The sequence below is a fragment of the Dendrobates tinctorius genome, unplaced genomic scaffold, assembly GCF_039654945.1.
Source record: "Dendrobates tinctorius isolate UK_male_01 unplaced genomic scaffold, ASM3965494v1 ptg000119l, whole genome shotgun sequence".
In the NCBI taxonomy this organism is placed as follows: Eukaryota; Metazoa; Chordata; class Amphibia; order Anura; family Dendrobatidae; genus Dendrobates; species Dendrobates tinctorius.
This window is the reverse complement of record NW_027361787.1, coordinates 1,979,878-2,006,011: the sequence shown is the minus strand read 5'-3', so window position 1 is coordinate 2,006,011 and position 26,134 is coordinate 1,979,878. Positions and strand designations below refer to the sequence as shown.

Here is a 26,134-nt window from a genome sequence, read left to right as displayed (position 1 = left end):
GATGTCGCTGTCTATTTCTCCATGGAGGAGTGGGAGTATTTAGCAGGACACAGAGATCTGTACAAGGACGTCATAATGGAGGTTCCCCAGCCCCTCACATCTCCAGGTAATAGACAGGACTAAATACACACGGCCTATAATTATCTGTATGTAGAGAATGAATTCAGTCCCTGTATGTGTTTCCTCCAGATCTATCTAGTAAGAGGACAACACCAGAGAGATGTCCCCGTCCTCTTCTTCCACAGGACTGTAACCAAGAAGATCCCAGTGCTCCTCAGGATCATCAGGTAGATGGAGAGAAGGTGTCAGGAGATCTCCCCTATGATGTGTAGACGGCTGTGAAGGTCTTATGCTCAGTCTTGTTTTATCCACCAGTATTATATGTTTTATACTTGTGTGATGAGAACGGTGGAGATGGCAGGATTAGAGCTGATCATAGATGGGACTTCTCCATCTGTCGGTGACTTTTACAATATTTGTTTCAGGGTGAAGATCTGACCCATATTAATACTACAGAGACATATGTGAGGGGTGATGAATGGTGAGTAGTAACCACTGAATCCAGAGAAGTCACAGATTCCTCTCAGTCACTGGCTTTGGCTGCTTCATCGGTGGTGTAGTCCGGCCGTATTACCATGATCACCATTTTGCCTCTAGACCACAACATTCTCCTCCACCCAAAACTGTTCAAATGACTTTGGGCATTGAAAGCCCTTTTCTATAGAACTTACAACCAATTACATTGTTTTTGATCCTAAGGAATTCAGATTACTGCACAATCTCTCCTGAAATGGGGAGCAAAACTATCTCTAATCTTCTGCTCAGGATTCATAGTAGCTCCAATGAGCCACCATAAATGAATGCAACTCTGGTTTACTGTTGTGTAATCTGTATTTGTAGTTTTCAGTTAATGAGATTCTCATGCTCTGGGCGGGGCTTTATGTGGTGCTCTGATTACATTTTTTTTTATTATTTATATAGCACCATTGATTCCATGGTGCTGTACATGAGAGGGGGTTACATACAAATTGCAGATGTCACAGTAAACAAGCTAACAATCACAGATTGATAGAGGGGAGAGAGCACCCTGCCCTTTAGGGCTTACATGCTACAGGATGGTGGGTAAGGAGACAGTAGGTTGGTGGGTCGTAGCAGTTCCGGTGTTGGTTGAGGTGATATCCCCGGTAGTGGTGAGAGAGAAGGAGGTAGCGGGGTCATTGCAGGCTGTAGGCTTTCTTGAAGAGGTGGGTTTTCAGGTTCCGTCTGAAGGATCCAAATGTGGTTGATATTTGGACTTGTTGGGGCAAAGAATTCTAGAGAATTGGGGCAGTTCGGGAGAAGTCTTGGAGGCAGTTGGGTGAGGAGCGAATAATTGTGGAGGTGAGGAGGTCTTGGGAGGACCAGAGATTACGTGAGGGAAGGTATCGGGAGATTAGTTCAGAGGCATATGGGGGAGACAGGTTATAGATGGCCTTGTAGGTCAGTATTAGTAATTTGAACTGGATACGCTGAGGGAGTGGGAGCCAGTGAAGAGATTTGCAGAGGGGAGAAGTGGAGGAGTAGCGAGGAGAGAGATTAATTAGTCGGGCAGCAGAGTTAAGGATGGACTGGAGAGGTGCGAGGGTGTTAGCAGGGAGACCACAGAAAAGAATTCTGCCGTAGTCGAGGCGGGAGATGAGGTCATGCACAAGTATTTTAGTAGGTTGAGGAAAGGACGGGTTCTTGAAATATTTTTGAGCTGGAGGCAAGAGGAGGTAGAAAGAGCTTGGATGTGAGGTTTGAAGCACAGGGCAGAGTCAAAGGTTACTCCGAGGCAGCAGACTTCTGTTACTGGGGAAAGCGTGATGTCATTAATCGTGATAGGTCAGGTAAGGAAGATCTGTGAGATGGAGGAAAGACTTCAGATTTGTCCACATTGAGCTTGAGGAAGCGAGAGGAGATGGAGGAGGATATGGCTGATAGACACTCCGGGATTCTGTACAGCAGAGAGGTGACATCTGGGCCAAAATGTTGTACCCAAAATGTACCCACTCAGAGAGGTAGATCTGAGTGTCATCGGCATAAAGGTGGTACTGGAATCTGTGGGACTTTGAGTTGCCCCAGGCCAAGTGTATAGATTAAGAAGAGTAGGGGTCCTAGAATAGAGGCTTGGGGGACTCCAACAGAGAGAGAGGGTGGGATGAGGAAGGTAGTGTGGGAGTGGGAGACGCTGAATGTGCGGTTGGAAAGGTATGAGGAGATCCAGGATAGGGCGATGTCTTTGATGCCAAAGGAGGAGAGGATATGTAGTAGGAGGCAGTGGTCAACTGTGTCGAATGCAGAAGACAGGTCTAGAAGCAGGAGTAGAGAGTATTGTCCATTTAATTTTGCTGTAATTAGGTTGTTAGTAATTTTGGTCAGGGCTGTCTCAGTGGAGTGATGGGGGCATAAATAAAGATTGTAGATTGTCAAAGAGCAAGTTAGATGATAGATGGGAAGAAAGTTCAGCGTGGACGTGCTGCTCCTGGAGTTTGGAAGCAAATGGGAGCAGTGATATTGGACGATAGCTGGACATTGCGGTTGGGTCGAGGGTTGGCTTTTAAAGGATAGGCGTGATTGTGGCATGTATGAAAGCAGAAGGGAAGGTACCAGACGTTAGTGATAGGTTGAAGAGGTGGGTTAGGGATGAGATAAGTGTGGTGTTGAAGTTGGGGAGGGGATGGGATGTGGTCGAGTGCACAGGTTGTGAGGTGCGATTTGGAGAAGAGACAATTAAGCTCCCCTTCAGCGATGTTGGAGAGGGAGGTTATGGGGTTTGGGCAGTGGTCTGGTATACAAAGGGGTTGTGTTGGTTGAATGATGAAGACTTGGCTTGTTTGGTAGATCTTATTTTTGAAGTGTGTGCCAAATTCCTCGGCAGAGATAAGGGAGGTTGGAGGGGACAGTGGTGTGACCTTTGACCGCACACGGCTATCACATGTGCAGGGGGGCTTATCTTAGTTATCCCACTGCTGTCAACAATGTGATGAAAGCAGCAAGCTTGTCTTGCCCCAACAATTTACCGCAGGGGTTTATTGTAGATATCCCACTGCTGCCACAATATGTCACGAACTGCCGAGATTTATGTATATCCCACTTTCCAGTTCCACTTTGGAGCTCGCAGGCGCCCCCCCTTACCTTCAGGTCAGTCAGAGAACTGCACCTAGGAAGTCGCCGGACGGGCTACTTGTTGTGCAATGGCTATTAGGTCCACTTGCAGTGAGGGAATTATAAATGCTTTGGCCGCAGCTACACAATCTGCCTATAAAACCCGCTCAGTCACTACCAGCTCTACCCACCTAGCCAAAACACACCGCTGCCACCAACTTCTGATTCTCTATATTAATATTTAAAATTAATACAGGGGTTCCGAAGCCAACCCAAATAGTAGCGTAATTAGCTTATAGGCACGTGAATTCGTCACAGAACAAGGAGACGGAACTAATAAATTTTATATTTACTCCAAAAAGTAGGCACTGTTTACAGAGATATAAAAAGATCTTACAATGGGAGACAATTAAAATATGTACATGCCTATAATATTGTGGCTATTGTTGGGCTTATAAAAAAAATTACATCCAGCAAAATGTCACCGGCGATGGCGGCGCCTGCACAGTAGCATCTATATCAACTATATATATATATATATCAGCACAATTTTGGAAACAAATTTTTTTTCCTTAGGAAGTTATAAGGGTTAAAAGCTAAACAGCGATTTCTCATTTTTACAACAAAATTTACAAAACCATTTTTTTTAGGGACCACCTCACCTTTGAAGTGAGTTTGGGGGGGTCAGTATGACAGGAAATACCCAAAAGTGACACCATTGTAAAAACTGCACCCCTAAAGGTACTCAAAATCACATTCAAGAAGTTTCTTAACCCTTCAGGTGCTTCACAGGAATGATTGGAATGTGTAAGGAAAAAATAAACATTTACTTTTCTTTCACAAAAATTTTCATGTAGACCTAATTTTTTTTTTACTTTTGCAAGGGTAACAGGAGAAAATGGATGATACGTTTTGTTTTGAAATTTCTCCTGAGCATGCTGATACCCCATATTTGGGGGAAATCTACTGTGTGTGCGCACGGCAGAGCTCAGAAGGGAAAGCGCACCATTTGACTTTTTGAATGTAAAATTTGCTGGAATAATTAGCGGTTGCCATGTCGCGTTTGGAGAGTCTGAATTCAGCTTACTGGGAGGGATCAGCAAAGGTGCATGAGTGGTCACAGACGTTCGGTGGTCAAGGCTGGTGCGGCGGCAGCGCTCTGTGCTGGTGCGGCGGCAATGCTCTGTGCTGGGGCGGCAGTGCTCTGTGCTGCGAGGGGCCTCCGCCACCATTTTGTCAAAGCCGGAGTCCCCACAGCTCCATTGCTGCGATGCGCCGCAGCATTTGTAAGTATATTCCGACTCTAAAAAATTTTTGGGAAAAAGTGCGTCTTATAGTCCGAAAAATATGGTACATTTTTACCGCTAAAATGTTGTTTTAAGCCCAGATTTTACATTGGAAAATAGGTAGATAAGTATATGGTCAACATAGGTAAAACTATGGGTGTACATAGATGTGTTGTGAACTCTCTTAATCTTACTTTTGAGGCAGGGCTCCCTCTGGTGGATACTGCTGGTAGTGGAGCTGGTCAATTTGATGTTAATCCAACAGCTGCAGAGGATGATTGGAGAAGTGGGGGTAGAGACTGGGAGTACATAAGCGAGCAGACTTCTCTCAGTGGCTGCCGGGGATACTCCTGTCTGTGCATAGTGAGGATATCTGTCTCCTGCCTGATCCTGCATTTTCCAGCTAAGTGTCATTTGCTAAATCCTTTGCATCTGATTTTGCCTTGCTGTCAGGAGTCAGCTGGCTCCCCCTGGGGCTTCTGGCTCCTGCCCTGTATTTTTGTATCTTGTGTTTGTTTGCTCAGTCACCTGCTGTATTAGCCTGTTGCTAGCCTCCATTTCACACCTGAGTGCTGATTTAGTGGGGGCGAGGTTGTGCTAACCTCAGTATTTTTGTGCTTCAGTCATGTTGGAATTTGTAGGGTTTTTGCGTGATTGCAGACAGTGCCTTTTCTGTCCTATCCTATCTAGTCAGTGTGGGCCCCATCATTTGATCAGTCTATTTTCTGTCTGTGTCTCATCTTGTCTCCCCGACAATATATGTTTGGGGGCTGTCTATTCCTTTGGGGATCTGCTCTGGGGCAGTTTAGATTTCACCTTTCTGTCTTTAGGCTTAGTTAGTCCTCCGGCTGTGACGAGGCGTCTAGGGCATCGTAGGAACGCTCCACGGCTACTGCTAGTTGTGTTGTTAAGATCAGGGGTCTGCAATCCGCTGAGTGACCAACCTTTCTGGTGTTCTGGTGGCATAGCCTTTTGCGCTTTCCTCCTCGGTGACCCATTCATAACATAGATAAATTCGAGGAAGGGTGTCATTTCCAATTCCCAGAGGGGTGTCATTTCCAAAATGGGGTCACTTCAGGGGGGATTCTGCTGTTGTTGCCCTTTGGAGAGCCTCTAAGTGCCAGAACACCAGAATTTCCCCTGAAGTGATCCTTTTTGGAAATGACACCCCTCTGGGAATTCATCTATGGATATAGTGACCATTTTCACTACATGGATGATTTCCAGAAACTCTTAGAAGAAGTTTCAGAGCAAAAATTGCAAAAATGTCACTGTAGTGCCCAATATATTGTGCCCAATTTGTGTCTCTGGAGACCTACCCCCGGAAAATGTTAAAAGGAACCTGTCACCCCTCTCAGGCGTTTTTAAGTAAAAGAGCCACCTCCTGTATTTTGTCAAGCAGTGCATGGAAGTCCATAAATTAGTTCCATAAGAATTGATATATCAGCGGTCACTTGTTTGACCTTTTAGATGTGCAGCAGCTGACTACTAATCATACATGCCTGATCTCTCCTGCAATAGGTGAGTGGATTTCTTTTATATTTATTATTAACCCAGATAAGACCCTATTTGTGCTTTTTTGTTCCTATAGTGTACTATATTGAAAGCTGTCATGGAGGCATAAGGCTGGCAATGATGGGCATTGTGGGTAATAGCAAGTATCATGCCTCATTCGTCTCTTGGAACATACACAACATCTTCTCTGGGTGTTCTTTCTTGTTTCAGTTACTGAGATGAGTGCAATAAAATGTCGCTCAGTGAGTCTTCTGACATCAGATTCTAAAGGATTGGCAGGGACAACATTTTCAAAAACAAGATTTTCAGTGATCTTTTCCTGGTAATCAAAACCATTTTTCCAGATGTCCCCAGATAAGTAGGGCATCCTGGTGGGTTTAGTTGGCTGTCTTTCCCCTCATAAATGTGAAATGCTGATGTGTATCCGGTTGAACTCTCGCACATTTTATAGAGCTTTATTCCGAACCTTGCCCTCTTAGAAGGAATAAATTGCGTGAGGTGCAGTCTTCCTTTGAATTTTACAAGGGACTCATCAATGGAAATGTTTTCTGTTGGGGTGTAGAGCTATAAGAACTTTTCTGTCAAGTATTCGATGATGGGTCTGATTTTGAATAGTCTGTCATGTTCTGGGACATCTCTGGGCAGGCATTGACTATTGACGTTAAAATGCCAAAATCTCATGAGCATTTCATAACGGGTCCTAGGAAGAATGGCAGAAAACATAGTGGTGGCTTGAACAGGGCGTTTGGACAAATAGGACTGAATGATCGTTTTTTAACAAGCCCCATAGCGAATGTAAGTCCTAAAAATGTTTTAATTTCTAGGATATTAGTTGGTGCCATAAATTTGACCTAGCATAATAGGATCGTGGATTCTGGCTGATGAATTTGGACGCATATAAATTTGTAGGACAATATGCTCTTGCAAGCTATCTGTCATAAACAAATTAAAAAAATTAATTGGTCCAAAATTTTCCACCTCCACATTTATACCAGGAGTGGCATTAAAATTAGGGATGAATGGAGTAGCCGAATCCGAAGCCTCCCTTCTGAGAAATGCTACATCAAGAGGCAAAGCCCCTTGGACATTGGTGTGCGCCAATTCGCGAGCACTAGGGACGCTAGTACTGGGCATTGTTCCCTGAGTTGGTGACATTTCTCCAGAAGCGCTATTTGTCCTTCTTGTTGTACTGGTCCTTGTGTGAGGATGGACCAGAATCACTGCTCATTTCTGAGCTATCACTGTGGCTGCTAATAAAGCCCTCGCCATCCTCATCGCCATCTGACACTGCACTTTCTTCACTGTCAGAACATAAAAGTGCATAAGCCTCCTCTGCACTATAAAACTGACGGGCCATTTTATTCGTTTTTATTTTTTTTCCCGTAAGTAGAAAACTACGACGTGACTGATGTGACCTAATTATTGGGGAGACAATTGAGAAAAGCCTAATTCTTTAGCCTACCTGTTATGAACAGGTCACCGAGGAGGATGGCAGGAATAGGCTAGGCCACCAGAAAACCAGAAAGGTTGGTCACTTAGCGGATTGCAGATCCCTAGTCCTAACAACACAACTAACAGCAGCCGTGGAGCGTACCTATGATACCCTTGATGCCTTGGCACAGCCGGAGAGCTAGCAAAGCCTAAAGCAAGAAAGGTGAAATCTAAACTGCCCTGGAGTAGACCCCAAAGGAATAGATAGCCCCCAAACATATATCGTCGGTGAGACAAGATAAAACACAAACGCAGGCAGAAAATAGACTGAGCAAATAATGGGGCCCAAGCTGGCTAGATAGGCTAGGAAAGGAAAGACACTGTCTGCAATCACGCAAAAAACCCTGAAAAATCCAACATGTCTGATGTACAAAAAAACACTGAGGTCTCACGACCTCGCCCCCACTATATCAGCTTTCTGATATGAACTGGAAGCAAAGCAAAAGAGACTAATATAACAGGGGATTGAACAAACTGACACAAGCTGTAACATATGGAGCGGTGGTCTCTTACAGCCCCCAGCAGGGAGCAAGCTGAACCCTCACAACAAGCAGAAAGAGACAAAACCAGATCAGATGCAAAGGATTAGCACATGAACAACTTAGCTGAACATTGCAGGATCAGGGCAGGAGACATCAGACCTCAGAATGCACAGGAAAGCAATCATCACCCGGGATTGAAGGAAGTCTGCTGACTTAAATACTCTAATCAGTAACCCCAGATCTCCAATCGTCATCATCATCAGGTGGCAGACCTCTGTCAATCCGGCCAGCTCCACTACCTCCAGTAACCACCAGAGGGAGCCCTGACCCAGAAGTAAGAGAATTCACAATACCTACCCCTAACTTTAGAATAAACCCTAACTTTAGCCCAACAGTAACCCTAACTTTAACCCTAACTATCCTATAAAGAGAGCACGGCACTCAGGAATAGTTTGGTTGTTGGTGCTCAAGTCGGATATCCAACCCATCAATCAAAAATGACAAAAATCTTGGCACTCAATATGTGAAATATTCAGACACTTTTATTTTGTGCATCCAGACAGAAAGGTTTAAAAGTTTTCAGTCTTACACACAGGGCAGCCAGACCACGGACCAGGGCTTCACCAGTGCAATTCAATTCTAGAGGTTGTATAACCACTGCTATCAGTGCTGTCTTCACTCCTTATTTTAGTGACCCTAGAGGTCCTTTTTCTGAAGCCCTACGCTGTACAGCTGCCTGTTCTAATTTTGGACGGCTCAGTCCACATACGCTTTCCAGACGCCAGCCATTTAACATTTCCACTGGCCATCCAGGCTCTCTACTTTGTCCTTCTTTTGGCTACCATTGGAAGGATTTATTTATTTCAGTAAACGAGATTTTTCTGATGAAGGTCCTATGCTGGACTGAAAACGTTTAAACCTTTCTGTATGGATGCACAAAATAAAAGTGTCTGAATATTTCACATATTGAGTGCCAAGATTTTTGTCATTTTTAACCCTAACTATAGCACTAACCCTAACCTGCCTTAGTTGTTTTTTTACTTTATAGCACAATCGCTGACTGACACAGCTGGTGCCAGCAGCACTTGTAACACTGTTTCTCCTCTAATCTCTCACTGACAGGAGATCTGAGGAGAAACAGTGTTTTTATGATGCAGATTGCCCGGGAAAGTTCGCTGCTACAACAAACTTTCCTAGTGATTTGTCTCGTTGCCTGGTGTGATGCTGACATCATAAGGACCTGAACCAACCAGGTCTCAATGAGGTCGAGGGTCACAGGATACGTTGTGCGCTGGAATCCCCTCGTTATAAGGTACATGGGGGCCTGATGAGCACAAAACCGCCGACCGTAGATAAACGTCAGTGCTGCACAAAGCCCTGCTAGCGCCGACATTTATGTACTATTGGTGGTCACAAAGCGGTTAAGTTAAAGGCACCATAATTTCTGTCCAGGCCTAATTCATGAGTTTTATTTTTTTTAAAGTACTGTGGAAGCATGGTTGAAAAGCAATATCTGACTTTCATTTGCTTCAAGTTATTTCTGTGACCATTGTGGGTTTATCTGTCAGTAAACGAGGGGTTCCAACAATTTTGACCACGTGTGTAGGAGGAGTGAATATTTTGACTCCACAGCCTCTTTCTGGAAATTAACACGCAGTGGATGTTGGAGAGTGAAAATTACACATTTGCCATTTTCTTACCCAGCACATAGTGCCCAGATTGTGCTCCAGGAGACACACACCAAAAATTAAGTGGGTTCTTCTCACTATAATATTGCTGAATACAGGGATCCTAAATGTTGTTGGCGCACACTGCAAGACTCCGAAGTGAGAGCGGATTTTGCTGGATTGGTTTATAGAAACCTTGTTGCTTTTCAACAGCCTTTGGGCCACTAATAGTGTGGGAACCTCTGTTTTTCCACTGACAGATGATGGACCCGAGTGGGGACTTGTTTTTGTGAGATGAGAATTGGTATTATTTTCGCCTACATAACATTGATTGGTTTCTTTTTATTTGATATTTGGGAGGCAGAATGAACAAACAGTTGAACACCGCACACTACTGGCTCATCCAACAAGGTTTTCTATTAGACTGTGAACTGTCATTGTCTTGGTAAATAATTAAAGTTTTTACATAAACTGTCCATAAAAATGGCAAGCTAAGTAGAAATGTTCAAAAATATAAAACTCAAGGATATTTTATTAATAAGTAATAATTGTTTTTATCTTAGCAGATGACTGTACCAGGAGATCAGAGGGACAGCTGACATATTCAACTTTTAAATCGGATGATCTTGAGATCCTACAAGCTACAACTGAAGTGATTGCTATTACTCCAGATATATCATCATCCATTCACAGCAAAGATCTGTCATCTGATCCTATGAAACAGGTCCCATCTTCTGATTCATTACTGACTACTAAGGAAAATCAAAGTAAAAAAAGAGGCAATAAAAAACAAACTGCTCCTAAAGCAAAGAAGTCATTTTCCTGTTCAGAATGTGCGAAATGTTTTGCACATAAATCACTGCTTGTTACTCACCATAGAACTCACACAGGAGAGAAGCCTTTTTCCTGTTCAGAATGTGGGAAATGTTTTAACCAGAAAGGGAATCTTGATGATCACCAAAGAACCCACACAGGAGAGAAGCCTTTTTCATGTACAGAATGTGGGAAACGTTTTAACCAGAAATCAGATTTGGTTAATCACCATAGAACTCACACAGGGGAGAAGCCTTTTTCCTGCTCAGAATGTGGGAAATGTTTTAACCATAAAGGGAATCTTGTTAAACACCAAAGAATTCACACAGGCGAAAAGCCTTTTTCATGTTCAGAATGTGGGAAATGTTTTGCACGTAAATCACATTTTGTTAGCCACCAGAGAGCTCACACAGGAGAGAAGCCATATTCATGTTCAGAATGTGGGAAATGTTCTAAACGGAAAGCTCTTCTTGTTAGACATCGGAGCAGTCACACAGAGTAGAAGCCTTTTTCATTTTCTTAATGTGGGAAATATTTTACTTGGAAATCAACTGTTAATAAATATCAGAGACGTCACATAGGGGAGAAGCCTTTTTTATGTTCATAGCAGGGTGTTATGAATGAGTCACCGTAGGAGGCAAAAACAGAAATACTAGCTAAGTCCAGAAAACCAGAGAAGTTGGCAGCTATCGGATTGCAGACCCCTGAACCTATCAACAACAACTAGCAGTAGCTGTGGGGGGTTCCTACGGTGCCCTAGACCCCTCGATCACAGCCGGAGAACTAAATAACCTAAAGACAGAAAGGGAAATCTAAACTGCCCCAGAGCAGACCCCAAAGCAATAGGCAGCCCCCAACATATAATGACGGTGAAGCAAGATGAAAAAACATTCACACAGATAGAAAGATAGGCTGAGCAAATGATGGGGCCCAAGCTAACTAAATAGGACAGGATAGAAAAGCTGCTGTCTGCAATCCACCAAAACCCTATCAAAACAAGAGCCAACAGACTGATAGGGAAAAAAGCCCTGAAGACGCTAGGCTTCAAAAGACTATATCAGTACTCAGGTATTTTCTGAAGACAGAGCAAAAAGGAATTCAGCTCACCCCAGCAGGGAATGGCAGAATTCCAGAAAAACAAGGCAAAACAAAACCAAAACACAAATGCAAAAAGCAGAGCAGAAAACTTAACTTTTGAGGAGCAGGAATCAGACTGGTCTCCTAGAATCCCTCTGAGAAATCACTAGCAAGGCAGAAGGACGTCGGCTGCCTTATATCCAGTCAGCAATTCCAGCCACCCAGTCATCATCATCCTGCTCAGGTGCTTGGTAATCAGCCTCACTACCTTCCTTCACAGAAGAGGGAGTTCATCAGACCTCAATGGTGAAGGGGAAAATTAACTCACAACAGCAGGGCTGTTGAGTCGGTAAGCCAAACCTGCGACTCCGACTCCTCAATTTCCCTTACACCGACTCCAACTCCCACATATATTGCTTATATTTAAGTGAAAAATTTATTGTTGTACAATGTGAACAACAGACATTTAATCATTTCTATGATCCAATAATCAAGATATGTAGATAGAACATAATATCTATTTATTGGAATACAACTTTATAACACAAAAAACTAATAAATTGTAAATATGTAATACACTGTATACATGTATACGGTACAGACCAAAGTTTGGACACACCTCCTCATTCAAAGAGTTTTCTTTATTTTCATGACTATGAAAATTGTAGATTCATTCTGAAGGCATCAAAACAATGAATTAACACATGTGGAATTATATAATTAAAGTGTGAAACAACAGAAAATATGTCATATTCTAGATTCTTCAAAGTAGACACTTTTTGCTTTGATTATTGCTTTGCACACTCTTGGCATTCTCTTGATGACCTTCAAGTGGTAGTCACCAGAAATGGTCTTCCAACAGTCTTGAAGGAGTTCCCAGAGATGCTTAGCACTTGTTGGCCCTTTGGCCTTCACTCTGTGGTCCAGCTCACCCCAAACCATCTCGATTGGGTTCAGGTCTGGTGACTGTGGAGGCCAGGTCATCTGGCGTAGCACCCCATCACTCTCCTTCTTGGTCAAATAGCCCTTACACAGCCTGGAGGTGCGTTTGAGGCCATTGTCCTGTTGAAAAATAAATGATGGTCCAACTAAACACAAACCGGATGGTATAGCATGCCGCTGCAAGATGCTGTGGTAGCCATGCTGGTTCAGTATGCCTTTAATTTTGAATAAATCCCCAACAGTGTCACCAGCAAAGCACCCCCACACCATCTCCATGCTTCACGGTAGGAACCAGGCATGTAGAGTCCATCCGTTCACCTTTTCTGCGTCGTACAAAGACACGGTGGTTGGAACCAAAGATCTCAAATTTGGACTCATCAGACCAAAGCACAGATTTCCACTGGTCTAATGTCCATTCCTTGTGTTCTTAGCCCAAACAAGTCTCTTCTGCTTGTTGCCTGTCCTTAGCAGTGGTTTCCTAGCAGCTATTTTACCATGAAGGCCTGCTGCACAAAGTCTCCTCTTAACAGTTGTAGAGATGTGTCTGCTGCTAGAACTCTGTGTGGCATTGACCTGGTTTCTAATCTGAGCTGCTGTTAACCTGCGATTTCTGAGGCTGGTGACTCGGATGAACTTATCCTCCGCAGCAGAGGTGACTCTTGGTCTTCCTTTCCTGGGGCGGTCCTCATGTGAGCCAGTTTCTTTGTAGCGCTTGATGGTTTTTGCCAATGCACTTGGGGACACTTTCAAAGTTTTCCCAATTTTTCAGACTGACTGACCTTCATTTCTTAAAGGAATGATGGCCACTCGTTTTTCTTTACTGCTTTTTTCTTACCATAATACAAATTCTAACAGTCTATTCAGTAGGACTATCAGCTGTGTATCCACCAGACTTCTGCACAACACAACTGATGGTCCCAACCCCATTTATAAGGCAAGAAATCCCACTTATTAAACCTGACAGGCCACACCTGTGAAGTGAAAACCATTTCCGGTGACTACCTCTTGAAGCTCATCAAGAGTGTGCAAAGCAGTAATCAAAGCAAAAGGTGGCTACTTTGAAGAACCTAGAATATAAGACATATTTTCAGTTGTTTTATAAAAGGGGGGTTAAGAGAAGAAATAATACTCGCATGCATCTGTATTGGCTTATGACAGGTCGCTGATCCCTCACTGACCTGCCCCCATTATTACATAATGCATATAATAGCATTGATATTATTGGTGATAATTTATTGGTGATAATGCCTATAATATTGTGGTCATTGTGAGGCTTAGAAAAAAAATTACATCCAGCACAATGTCACTGGCGATGGCGGCGCCTGCACAGTAGTATCTATATCAACTATATATATATCAGCACAATTTTGGAAACAAAATTTTTTTCCTTAGGAAGTTATAAGGGTTAAAAGCTAAAGATAGGGTGCGCAGATCGCAAGCATCCATGTGCGATAGTAGGCGGTGATGACCGGATGGGGCGGGCAGGGAGTCGGCAGGGGGCGGGGCTTAGCGGCGCCGTGCGCTGCGTCGAATAAACTCTAGTGTGAAACTAGCCTTAGCCTGTTGCTAGCCGCCATTTCACACCTGAGTGCTGATTTAGTGGGGGCGAGGTTGTGCTAACCTCAGTATTTTTGTGCTTCAGTTGTGTTGGAATTTTTAGGGTTTTTGCGTGATTGCAGACAGTGCCTTTTCTGTCCTGTCCTATCTAGTCAGTGTGGGCCCCATCATTTGATCAGTCTATTTTCTGTCTGTGTCTCATCTTGTCTCCCCGACAATATATGTTTGGGGGCTGTCTATTCCTTTGGGGATCTGCTCTGGGGCAGTTTAGATTTCACCTTTCTGTCTTTAGGCTTAGTTAGTCCTCCGGCTGTGACGAAGCGTCTAGGGCATCGTAGGAACGCTCCACGGCTACTGCTAGTTGTGTTAAGATCAGGGGTCTGCAATCCGCTGAGTGACCAACCTCTCTGGTGTTCTGGTGGCATAGCCTTTTGCGCTTTCCTCCTCGGTGACCCATTCATAACATAGATGAATTCGAAGAAGGGTGTCATTTCCAATTCCCACAGGGGAGTCATTTCCAAAATGGGGTCACTTCAGGGGGGGATTCTGCTGTTGTTGTACTTTGGAGAGCCGCTAAGTTCCAGAACACCAGAATTTCCCCTGAAGTGACCCTTTTTGGAAATGACACCCCTCTGGGAATTCATCTATGGATATAGTGACCATTTTCACTACATGGATGATTTCCAGAAACTCATAGAAGAAGTTTCAGAGCAAAAATTGCAAAAATGTCATTGTAGTGCCCAATATATTGTGCCCAATTTGTGTCTCTGGAGACCTACCCCGGAAATTGTTAAAAGGAACCTGTCACCCCCTTCAGGCGTTTTTAAGTAAAAGAGCCACCTCCTGTATTTTGTCAAGCAGTGCATGGAAGTCCATAAATTAGTTCCATAAGAATTGATATATCAGCGGTCACTTGTTTGACCTTTGGACGTGAAGCAGCTGACTACTAATTGTACGTGCCTGATCTCTCCTGCAATAGGTGAGTGGATTTCTTTTATATTTATTATTAACCCAGATAAGACCCTATTTGTGCTTTTTTGTTCCTATAGTGTACTATTTTGAAAGCTGTCATGGAGGCATAAGGCTGGCAATGATGGGCATTGTGGGTAATAATAGCGGGTATCATGCCTCATTCCTCTCTTGGAACATACACGACATCTTCTCTGGGGGTTCTTTCTTGTTTCAGTTACTGAGATGAGTGCAATAAAATGTCGCTCAGTGAGTCTTCTGACATCAGATTCTAAAGGATTGGCGGGGACAACATTTTCAAAAACAAGATTTTCAGTGATCTTTTCCTGGTAATCAAAACCATTTTTCCAGATGTCCCCAGATAAGTAGGGCATCCTGGTGGGTTTAGTTGGCTATCTTTCCCCTCATAAATGTGAAAAGCTGATGTGTATCCGGTTGAACTCTCGCACATTTTATAGAGCTTTATTCCGAACCTTGCCCTCTTAGAAGGAATAAATTGCTTGAGGTGCAGTCTTCCTTTGAATTTTACAAGGGACTCATCAATGGAAATGTTTTCTGTTGGGGTGTAGAGCTATAAGAACTTTTCTGTCAAGTCTTCGATGATGGGTCTGATTTTGAATAGTCTGTCATGTTCTGGGACATCTCTGGGCAGGCATTGACTATTGACGTTAAAATGCCAAAATCTCATGAGCATTTCATAACGGGTCCTAGGAAGAATGGCAGAAAACATAGGGGTGGCTTGAACAGGGCGGTTGGACAAATAGGACTGAATGATCGTTTTTTAACAAGCCACATAGCGAATATAAGTCCTAAAAATGCTTTCATTTCTAGGACATTAGTTGGTTCCATAAATTTGACCTAGCATAATAGGATCGTGGATTCTGGCTGATGAATTTGGACGCATATAAATTTGTAGGACAATATGCTCTTGCAAGCTATCTGTCATAAACAAATTAAAAAAATTAATTGGTCCAAAATTTTCCACCTCCACATTTATACCAGGAGTGGCATTAAAATTAGGGATGAATGGAGTAGCCGAATCCGAAGCCTCCCTTCTGAGAAATGCTACATCAAGAGGCAAAGCCCCTTGGACATTGGTGTGCGCCAATTCGCGAGCACTAGGGACAACGCTAGTACTGAGCATTGTTCCCTGAGTTGGAGACATTTCTCCAGAAGCGCTATTTGTCCTTCTTGTTGTACTGGTCCTTGTGTGTGAGGATGGACCAGAATCACTGCTCATTTCTGAGCTATCACTGTGGCTGCTAATAAAGCCCTCGCCATCCTCATCGCCATCTGACACTGCACTTTCTTCACTGTCAGAACATAAAAGTGCATAAGCCTCCTCTGCACTATAATACTGGCGGGCCATTTTATTCGTTTTTATTTTTTTTCCGTAAATAGAAAACTACGACGTGACTGACGTGACCTAATTATTGGGGAGACAATTGAGAAAAGCCTAATTCTTTAGCCTACCTGTTATAAACAGGTCACCGAGGAGGATGGCAGGAATAGGCTAGGCCACCAGAAAACCAGAAAGGTTGGTCACTTAGCGGATTGCAGACCGCTAGTCCTAACAACACAACTAACAGCAGCCGTGGAGGGTACCTACAATACCCTTGATGCCTTGGCACAGCCGGAGAGCTAGCTAAGCCTAAAGCAAGAAACGTGAAATCTAAACTGCTCTGGAGTAGACCCCAAAGGAATAGATAGCCCCCAAACATATATTGTCGGTGAGACAAGATGAAACACAAACACAGGCAGAAAATAGACTGAGCAAATGATGGGGCCCAAGCTGACTAGATAGGATAGGAAAGGAAAGACACTGCAATCACGCAAAACCCTGAAAAATCCAACATGTCTGATGTACAAAAAAACACTGAGGTCTCACGACCTCGCCCCCACTATATCAGCATTCTGGTATGAACTGGAAGCAAAGCAAAAGAGACTAATATAACAGGGGACTGAACAAACTGACACAAGCTGTAACATATGGAGCGGTGGTCTCTTACAGCCCCCAGCAGGGAGCAAGCTGAACCCTCACAAAAAGCAGAAAGAGACAAAACCAGATCAGATGCAAAGGATTAGCATATGAACAACTTAGCTGAACATTGTAGGATCAGGGCAGGAGACGTCAGACCTCAGAATGCACAGGAAAGCAATCATCACCAGGGATTGAAGGAAGTCTGCTGACTTAAATACTCCAATCAGTAACCCCAGATCTCCAATCGTCATCATCATCAGGTGGCAGACCTCTGTCAATCCGGCCAGCTCCACTACCTCCAGTAACCACCAGAGGGAGCCCTGACCCAGAAGTAAGAGAATTCACAACATCTACCCCTAACTTTAGAATAAACCCTAACTTTAGCCCAACAGTAACCCTAACTTTAACCCTAACTATAGCACTAACCCTAACCTGCCTTAGTTGTTTTTTTACTTTATAGCACAATCGCTGACTGACACAGCTGGTGCCAGCAGCACTTGTAACACTGTTTCTCCTCTAATCTCTCACTGACAGGAGATCTGAGGAGAAACAGTGTTTTTATGATGCAGATTGCCCGGGAAAGTTCGCTGCTACAACAAACTTTCCTAGTGATTTGTCTCGTTGCCTGGTGTGATGCTGACGTCATAAGGACCTGAACCAACCAGGTCTCAATGAGGTCGAGGGTCACAGGATACGTTGTGCGCTGGAATCCCCTCGTTATAAGGTACATGGGGGCCTGATGAGCACAAAACCGCCGACCGTAGATAAACGTCAGTGCTGCACAAAGCCCTGCTAGCGCCGACATTTATGTACTATTGGTGGTCACAAAGCGGTTAAGTTAACCCCTTCACTACCAAGGGTGGTTTGCACGTTAACTCCCGGGCCAATTTTTACAATTCTGACCACTGTACCTTTATGAGGTCATAACTCTGGAACGCTTTCATGGATCCCGGTGATTCTGACATTGTTTTCTCGTGACATATTGTACTTCATGGTAGTGGTAAAATTGCATTCAAATAACTTGCATTTATTTGTGAAAAAAACGGAAATTTGGCGAAAATTTTGAAAATTTCGCAATTTTCCAACTTTGAATTTTTATGCCCTTAAATCACAGCGATACGGCACACAAAAAACTTAATACATAACATTTCCCACATGTTTACTTTACATCAGCACAATTTTGGAACCCAAATTTTTTTTTGTTAGGAAGTTATAAGGGTTAAAAATTGACCAGCGATTTCTCATTTTTGCAACACCATTTTATTTTTAGGGACCACTTCACATTTGAAGCCACTTTGAGGGGTCTATATGATAGAAAATACCCAAAAGTGACACCATTATAAAAACTGCACCCCTTAAGGTGCTTAAAACCACATTCAAGAAGTTTATTAACCCTTTAGGTGCATCACAGGAATTTTTTGAATATTAAAAAAAAAATGAACATTTAACTTTTTTTCACAAAAAAAATACTTCAGGTTCAATTTTCTTTATTTTACCAAGGGTAACAGGAGAAATTGGACTGCAAAAGTTATTGTGCAATTTGTCCTGAGTACGCTGATACCTGATATGTGGGGGGGAACCACTGTTTCGGCGCATGGCAGACCTCAGTAGGGAAGGAGCGCTGTTTGACTTTTTCAATGCAAAATTGGCTGGAATTCAGATCGGACGCCATGTCGCGTTTGGAGAGCCCCTGATGTACCTAAACAGTGGAAACCCCCCAAGTGACCCCATTTTGGAAACTAGACCCCCCAAGGAACTTATCTAGATATGTGGTGAGAACTTTGAACCCACAAGGGCTTCACAGAAGTTTATAACGTACAGCGGTACAATTAAAAAATCATATTTTTTCCACAAAAATGATCTTTTCACCCCCAATTTTTATTTTTCCAAGGGTAACAGGACCCTAAAAGTTATTGTGCAATTTGTCCCGAGTACGCTGATACCCCATATGTGGGTGTAAATGACTATTTGGGCGCATAGCAGAGCTTGGAAGGGAAGCAGCGCCATTTGACGTTTTTGGCTAGAATTGAGATCGGACACCATGTCGCGATTGGAAAACCCCTGATGTACCAAAACAGTGGAAATCCCCCACAAATGACACCATTTTGGAATCTAGACCCCCCAAGGAACTTATCTAGATGTGTGGTGAGAACTTTGAACCCCCAAGGGCTTCACAGAAGTTTATAACGTACAGCAGTACAATTAAAAAATCATATTTTTTCCACAAAAATGATCTTTTCACCCTCAATTCTTATTTTTCCAAAAGTAACAGGACCCTAAAAGTTATTGTGCAATTTATCCTGAGTACGCTGATACCCCACATGTGGGTATAAACCACTATTTGGGCGCATGGCAGAGCTCGGAAGGGAAGCAGCGCCATTTGACGTTTTTGGCTGGAATTGAGATCAGACACCATGTCGCGTTAGGAAAGCCCCTGATGTACCAAAACAGTAGAAACCCCCCACAAATGACACCATTTTGGAAACTAGACCCCCCAAGGAACTTATCTAGATGTGTGGTGAGCACTTTGAACCCCCCAGTGCTTCACTGAAGTTTATAACGTCCGGGCGTGAAAATAAAAAAATCGTATTTTTTCCACAAACATGATCTTTTAGTCCCCATTTTTTTATTTTCCCAAGGGTAACAGGAGAAATTGGACCCCAAAAGTTGTTGTCCAATTTGTCCTGAGTACGCTGATACCTCATATGTGGGAGAAAACTACTGTATGGGCACACGTCGGGGCTCGGAAGGGAAGTAGTGACATTTTGGAATGCAGACTTTGATGGATTGGTCTGCGGGTGTCATGTGCGTTTGGAGAGCCCCTGATGTACCTAAACAGTGGAAACCCCCCACAAGTGACCCCATTTTGGAAACTAGACCCCCTAATGAACTTATCTAGATGTGTGGTGAGCACTTTGAACCCCCCAGTGCTTCACAGAAGTTTATAACGACCGGGCGTGAAAATAAAAATATCGTATTTTTTCAACAAACATCATCTTTTAGTCCCCATTTTTTTTATTTTCCCAAGGGTAACAGGAGAAATTGGACCCCAAAAGTTGTTGTCCAATTTGTCCTGAGTACGCTGATACCTCATATGTGGGAGAAAACTACTGTATGGGCACACGTCGGGGCTCGGAAGGGAAGTAGTGACGTTTTGGAATGCAGACTTTGATGGATTGGTATGCGGGTGTCATGTGCGTTTGGAGAGCCCCTGATGTACCTAAACTATTGAAACTCCCCACAAGTGACCCCATTTTGGAAACTAGACCCCCCACGGAGCTTATCTAGATGTGTGGAGAGCACTTTGAACCCCCAAGTGCTTCACAGAAGTTTATAACGCCTGGGCGTGAAAATAAAAAAAACATTTTTTTCCGCAAAATTATATTTTTGCCCCCAATTTTTTATTTTCCTAAGGGTAACAGGAGAAATTGGACCCCAAAAGTTGTTTTGTAATTTGTCCTGAGTAGGCTGATACCCTACATGTGGGGGTAAAACACTGTTTGTGCACATGGCAGAGCTTGGAAGGGAAGGAGCACCATTTGACTTTTTCAACGCAGAATTGGCTGGAATTGAGATCAGACGCCATGTTGCCTTTGGAGAGCACCTGATGTGCCCAAACAGTGGAAACCCCCAATTATAACTCCAACCCGAACCTCAACACACCCCTAACCCTAATCTGAGCCCTAGCCCTAACCCTAGCCCTAACCCTAGCCCTAACCCTAGCGGTAAAATGGAAATAAATACATTTTCTTTTAGTTTTATTATTTTTCCCTAACTAAGGGGGTGATAACGGGGGGTTTGATTTACGATTTATGGCGGTTTTTATGTTTGGCGGCTGTCACACGCTAAAAGACGCTTTTTATTGTAAAAATAGTTTTTGCATCACCACATATTGTGAGCTATAATTTTTCCGTATTTTGACCCACCGAGTCATGTGAGGTCTTATTTTTTGCGGGACAAGTTGACGTTTTTATTGGTACCATTTTCGGGCACGTGACATTTTTTGATCGCTTTTTATTCCGATTTTTGGGGAGCAGAATGAACAAAAACCAGCGTTTCATGAATTTCTTTTGGGGGGGTGCGTTTACACCGTTCCGCGTGCGGTAAAATTGATAACGCATTTTTATTCTCCGGGTCGGTACGGTTACAGCGATACCTCATTTAGGTCGTTTTTTTATGTTTTGTCGGTTTTTTGCAATGAAAACTATTTTATATAAAAAATAATTATTTTTGTATCGCTTTATTCTGCGAGCTATAACTTTTTTATTTTTTTGTGGATGATGCTGTATGGTGGCTCGTTTTTTGCGGGACAAGATGACGTTTTCAGCGGTACCATGCATATTTATATCTGCCTTTTTGATCGCGCGTTATTGCACTTTTTGTTCAGTGGTATGATAATAAATCATTATTTTTTGCTTCGTTTTTTATTTTTTAAGGGGTTCGCTAAAGGGGTTAACTAATGGGACAGTTTTATAGGGCAGGTCATTACGGACGCGGCGATACCAAATATGTGTACTTTTATTGTTTTTGGTTTTTTTTATTTTGGATAAATGGATTTATTGGGGAATATTTTTTTTTTTTTTACTAATTTATTTAGCGATTTTTTTTTAATTATTTTTAACACTTTTTTTTTACTTTATTACCTTGTCCCAGGTGGGACATCACTGTCCTGTGACAGATCGCTGATCTGTCACATCACAGATCACTGTGACAGATCAGCGATCTGACACAGGCACTGCTGAAGGCTTCCTCATGCCTGCGCTTTGCAGGCACTGAGGAAGCCAGCTTCCTCAGGCCCCTGAAGGCCCCCGTCGCCATCTTGGATTCGGGGGCCTGGAGGAAAGGAGCCCCCCGCAGCAGCGCTGCACATTCCGCTGCCGTGGGGGGCTCAGGGAAGCACGGAGGGAGCCCCCTCCCTGCCGATGCTTCCCTTTAACCCCCGGTACACCGCGATCGCGTTTGATCGCGGTGTGCAAGGGGTTAACGTGTCGGGGGCGGTCCGTGACCGCCCCTGACACATTGTGCCGGGTGTCAGCTATGATAATTAGCTGACACTCGGCCACGATCAGCGGCGCTCACCACGTGGGCGCCGCTGATCGCGATGACGTAATATTCCGTCCATGGTAATTAGGTCCATGGTCACATGGACGGAATATTACGTCAATTGTAGGTAAGGGGTTAAAGGCACCATAATTTCTGTCCAGGCCAAATTCATAAGTTTTATTTTTTTAAAAGTACTGTGGAAGCATGGTTGAAAAGCAATATCTGACTTTCATTTGCTTCAAGTTATTTCTGTGACCATTGTGGGTTTATCTGTCAGTAAACGAGGGGTTCCAACAATTTTGACCACGTGTGTAGGAGGAGTGAATATTTTGACTCCACAGCCTCTTTCCGGAAATTAACACGCAGTGGATGTTGGAGAGTGAAAATTACACATTTGCCATTTTCTTACCCAGCACATAGTGCCCAGATTGTGCTCCAGGAGACACACACCGCAAATTAAGTGGGTTCTTCTTCCTATAATATTGCAAAATACAGAGATCCTAAATGTTGTTTGCGCACACTGCAAGACTCCGACATGAGAGCGGATTTTGCTGGATTGGTTTATAGAAACTCTGTTGCTTTTCAACAGCCTTTGAGCCACTAATAGTGTGGGAACCTCTGTTTTTCCACTGACAGATGATGGACCTGAGTGGGGACTTGTTTTTTGTGAGATGAGAATTGGTATTATTTTCGCCTACATAACATTGATTGTTCATTCTGCCTCCCAAATATCAAATATAAAGAAACCAAACAGTTGAACACCACACACTACTCGTTCATCCTTCAAGGTTTTATGTTAGACTGTGAACTGTCATTGTCTTGGTAAATAATTATAGTTTTTTTTACATAGCTTGCCATTTTTATAGACAGTTTAAATAGAAATGTTCAAAAATATAAAACTCAAGGATATTTTATTAAAAAAATAATTGTTTTTATCTAAGCAGATGACTGTACCAGGAAAGCAGAGGGACAGCTGACATCTTCAGATTTTAAATCTGATGATCTTGAGATCTTACAAGATACAACTAAAGTGAATGCCATTACTCCAGATATATCATCATCCATTCACAGCAAAGATCTGTCATATAAGCCTATGAAACAGGTCCCATCTCCTGATTCATTACTGACTACTAAGGAAAATCAAAGTAAAAAAAGATTCATTAAAAAACAAACTGCTCCTAAAGCAAAGAAGCCTTTTTCCTGTTCAGAATGTGGGAAACGTTTTAACCGGAAATCAGATTTGGTTAATCACCATAGAACTCACACAGGGGAGAAGCCTTTTTCCTGCTCAGAATGTGAGAAATGTTTCAACCATAAAGGGAATCTTGTTAAACACCAAAGAACTCACACAGGGGAGAAGCCTTTTTCTTGTTCAGAATGTGGAAAATGTTTTGCATGTAAATCACATTTTGTTAGCCACCAGAGAGCTCACACAGGAGGGAAGCCATATTCATGTTCAGAATGTGGGAAATGTTCTAAACGGAAAGCTCTTCTTGTTAGACATCGGAGCAGTCACACAGAGGAGAAGCCTTTTTCATTTTCTTAATGTGGGAAATATTTTACTTGGAAATCAACTGTTAATAAATATCAGAGACGTCACATAGGGGAGAAGCCTTTTTTATGTTCATAGTGTTGAAATAGTTTTAACGGAAATTGGATCTTCTTAAATGGGTTGTCTCTTGTCATTCCTCATGTTTGCTGACAAAACTAAACTTTATTAATTCCAAATCTAAAATTGTACCCATAATTCACCCCCTGCAGGTTAGTCAGTAACATAGTAACATAGCTATTAAGGTTGAAGGAAGACTTTAAGTCCATTTAGTTCAACCCATATCCTAACCTAGCATGTGTGTGTGTGGGGATCAAGCAGAGAGTAGAGTGTGTGTGGGGGGTCAGGCAGAGAGTAGAGTGCGTGTGGGGATCAAGCAGAGAGTAGAGTGTGTGTGGGGGCTAGGCAGGAAGTGTCTGAGGTCTGGTTTTTAATTTTTTCCTAATTTTTTTTCCTGACTTTTTGGAGCTGAAACTAAAGTTTTTGAATTTTTTTGTTCAATTTTTTCTTCAAAAACTCCTTGAGATACTCATCTTAAAGAAGTGGTGAAATCTTGCTCTTATTCTTCATGGCAGATTTCCATAAATTGGTAATACTGGAAGGGCATCTGTGTATGATTTGGGAGAAAGTTTAAAAAAAATAGAGACATGTAAAATAAAACAGCTTGATCTCTGCTTGTTGGTGTGAACAGCTCAGATGCAGCCCTATGGTAACAGACTAGAAACAAATCTGTGTAGTCAGAGTCTTCAGGCCACATTGGTTGAGAAATTACCGTATTTTTCGCTTTATAAGACGCACTTTTGTTCCCCCAAATTTTGGGGGAAAGTAGGGGGTGCGTCTTATAATCCGAATATACGGGGGAGGGGGTGTATATATATATATGTACTGCAGGGTCCAGGGGAGGTGGGGGCAGCTTTGGAGCGGTGCTGTGAGCTGGTAAAAGCTGCCGAAGGGAGCCTTTGATCTCCTGCTCCCGCTCATATAATATGCACTGCCGCTGTCCATCACCATGGTGCTGAAACCGCACCACGGTGACTGGCTGGGGGAGCGGTGCATATTATAGCTGCCTGCGCCCTCCTTTGATCGCACATGATCCCCTGTGTTAGATATCGCCCCCATGCTGCTGCCCATAGTAAAATAAAAAACTCTTTCCTTACCTCCTCCAGCGCTGATCTCCCGGTGTCTCTGCTGCTGCTGTCATCAGCACTCTGCTGTGCTGATCACATGACCGGCTCTGAGAACCAGGAAGTGGAGGAGGAGCTCAACCACACTGAGGGAGACACGAGGAGGGACAGCGCTGAGAAGGTAAGGAAAGAGTTTATTTTACTAAAAGCAGCAGCATGGAGGCGATATCTAACACAGGGTGATGTGTGCCAGCCACAGGGGGGCCAGTGTGCCAGCCACAGGGTGATGTGTGCCAGCCACAGGGGGGCCAGTGTGCCAGCCACAGGGGGGCCAGTGTGCCAGCCACAGGGGGGCCAGTGTGCCAGCCACAGGGTGATGTGTGCCAGCCACAGGGGGCCAGTGTGCCAGCCACAGGGTGATGTGTGCCAGCCACAGGGGCCAGTGTGCCAGCCACAGGGGCCAGTGTGCCAGCCACAGGGTGATGTGTGCCAGCCACAGGGGGGCCAGTGTGCCAGCCACAGGGGGCCAGTGTGCCAGCCACAGGGTGATGTGTGCCAGCCACAGGGGCCAGTGTGCCAGCCACAGGGTGATGTGTGCCAGCCACAGGGGGCCCGTGTGCCAGCACAAGGGGGCTATATTCAATATAAGGTGGCCATATCCAGATTAAGGGGGCTAATTTTAGGGTGGGGGGGCTATGAGGGACATATACCCTATATGATTTGTTAGACGGACACTGGCATTATAAGACGGACCCCATTTATTAAAAAATTCTCTATTCCTTCACCACATTTGGGGGTGCGTCTTATAATCAGGTGCGTCTTATAAAGCGAAAAATACGGTACATCTTCCAGAAATCTTTAGATGCGTGGGCTGAGCAGTTCATTACATACTTGTAGATTGTGAGCCCTCGCGGGCAGGGTCCTCTCTCCTCCTGTACCAGTTATGACTTGTATTGTTTAAGATTATTGTACTTTTATTATGTATACCCCTCCTTACATGTAAAGCGCCATGGAATAAATGGCGCTATAACAATAAATAATAATAATAATAATAGTGGAATGTGTTGATAACAATAAAACATAATGATCAATGTAAATTACAGTATCCCACGGAGAGCTGGATTTGGAATGATGCTCAAAATCAAGGAGAAAAATCTAATTACAGGCTGGTCCAACTTCAGTGGAAAGTCCTCTAGAAAAAGAAATGATGCTCAGGAATGTGTGTGGCCTCCATCTGCCTGTATGACCTCCCTACAATGCCTGGGCATTCTCCTGATGAGGCGAATGTTCTCCTCAGGGATCTCATCCCTGACCAGGATTAATGTATCAGTTAACTCCTGGACAGTCTGTGGTGCAACGTGGTGGATGGAACGAGATACAAAGTCACAGATATGCTTGATTGGATTCAGGTCTGGGGAATGGGCACGTCAGTCAATAGCATCAGTGCCTTCATCATGCAGGAACTGATGACATTTCAGCCACATGAGGCCTAGCATTGTCATGCAGCAGAAG

The 26,134-nt window shown here is 43.5% G+C and overlaps 1 protein-coding gene and 1 pseudogene across 1 annotated transcript in view; one reads left to right on the top strand and one right to left on the bottom strand.

Moving 5' to 3' along the window:
• LOC141101510 (gastrula zinc finger protein XlCGF66.1-like) overlaps positions 1-26,134 on the bottom strand; it is a 108,622-nt gene that overhangs the window by 54,644 nt on the left and 27,844 nt on the right. The window lies entirely within an intron of this gene.
• Positions 240-24,255, top strand: LOC141101546 (uncharacterized; annotated as a pseudogene).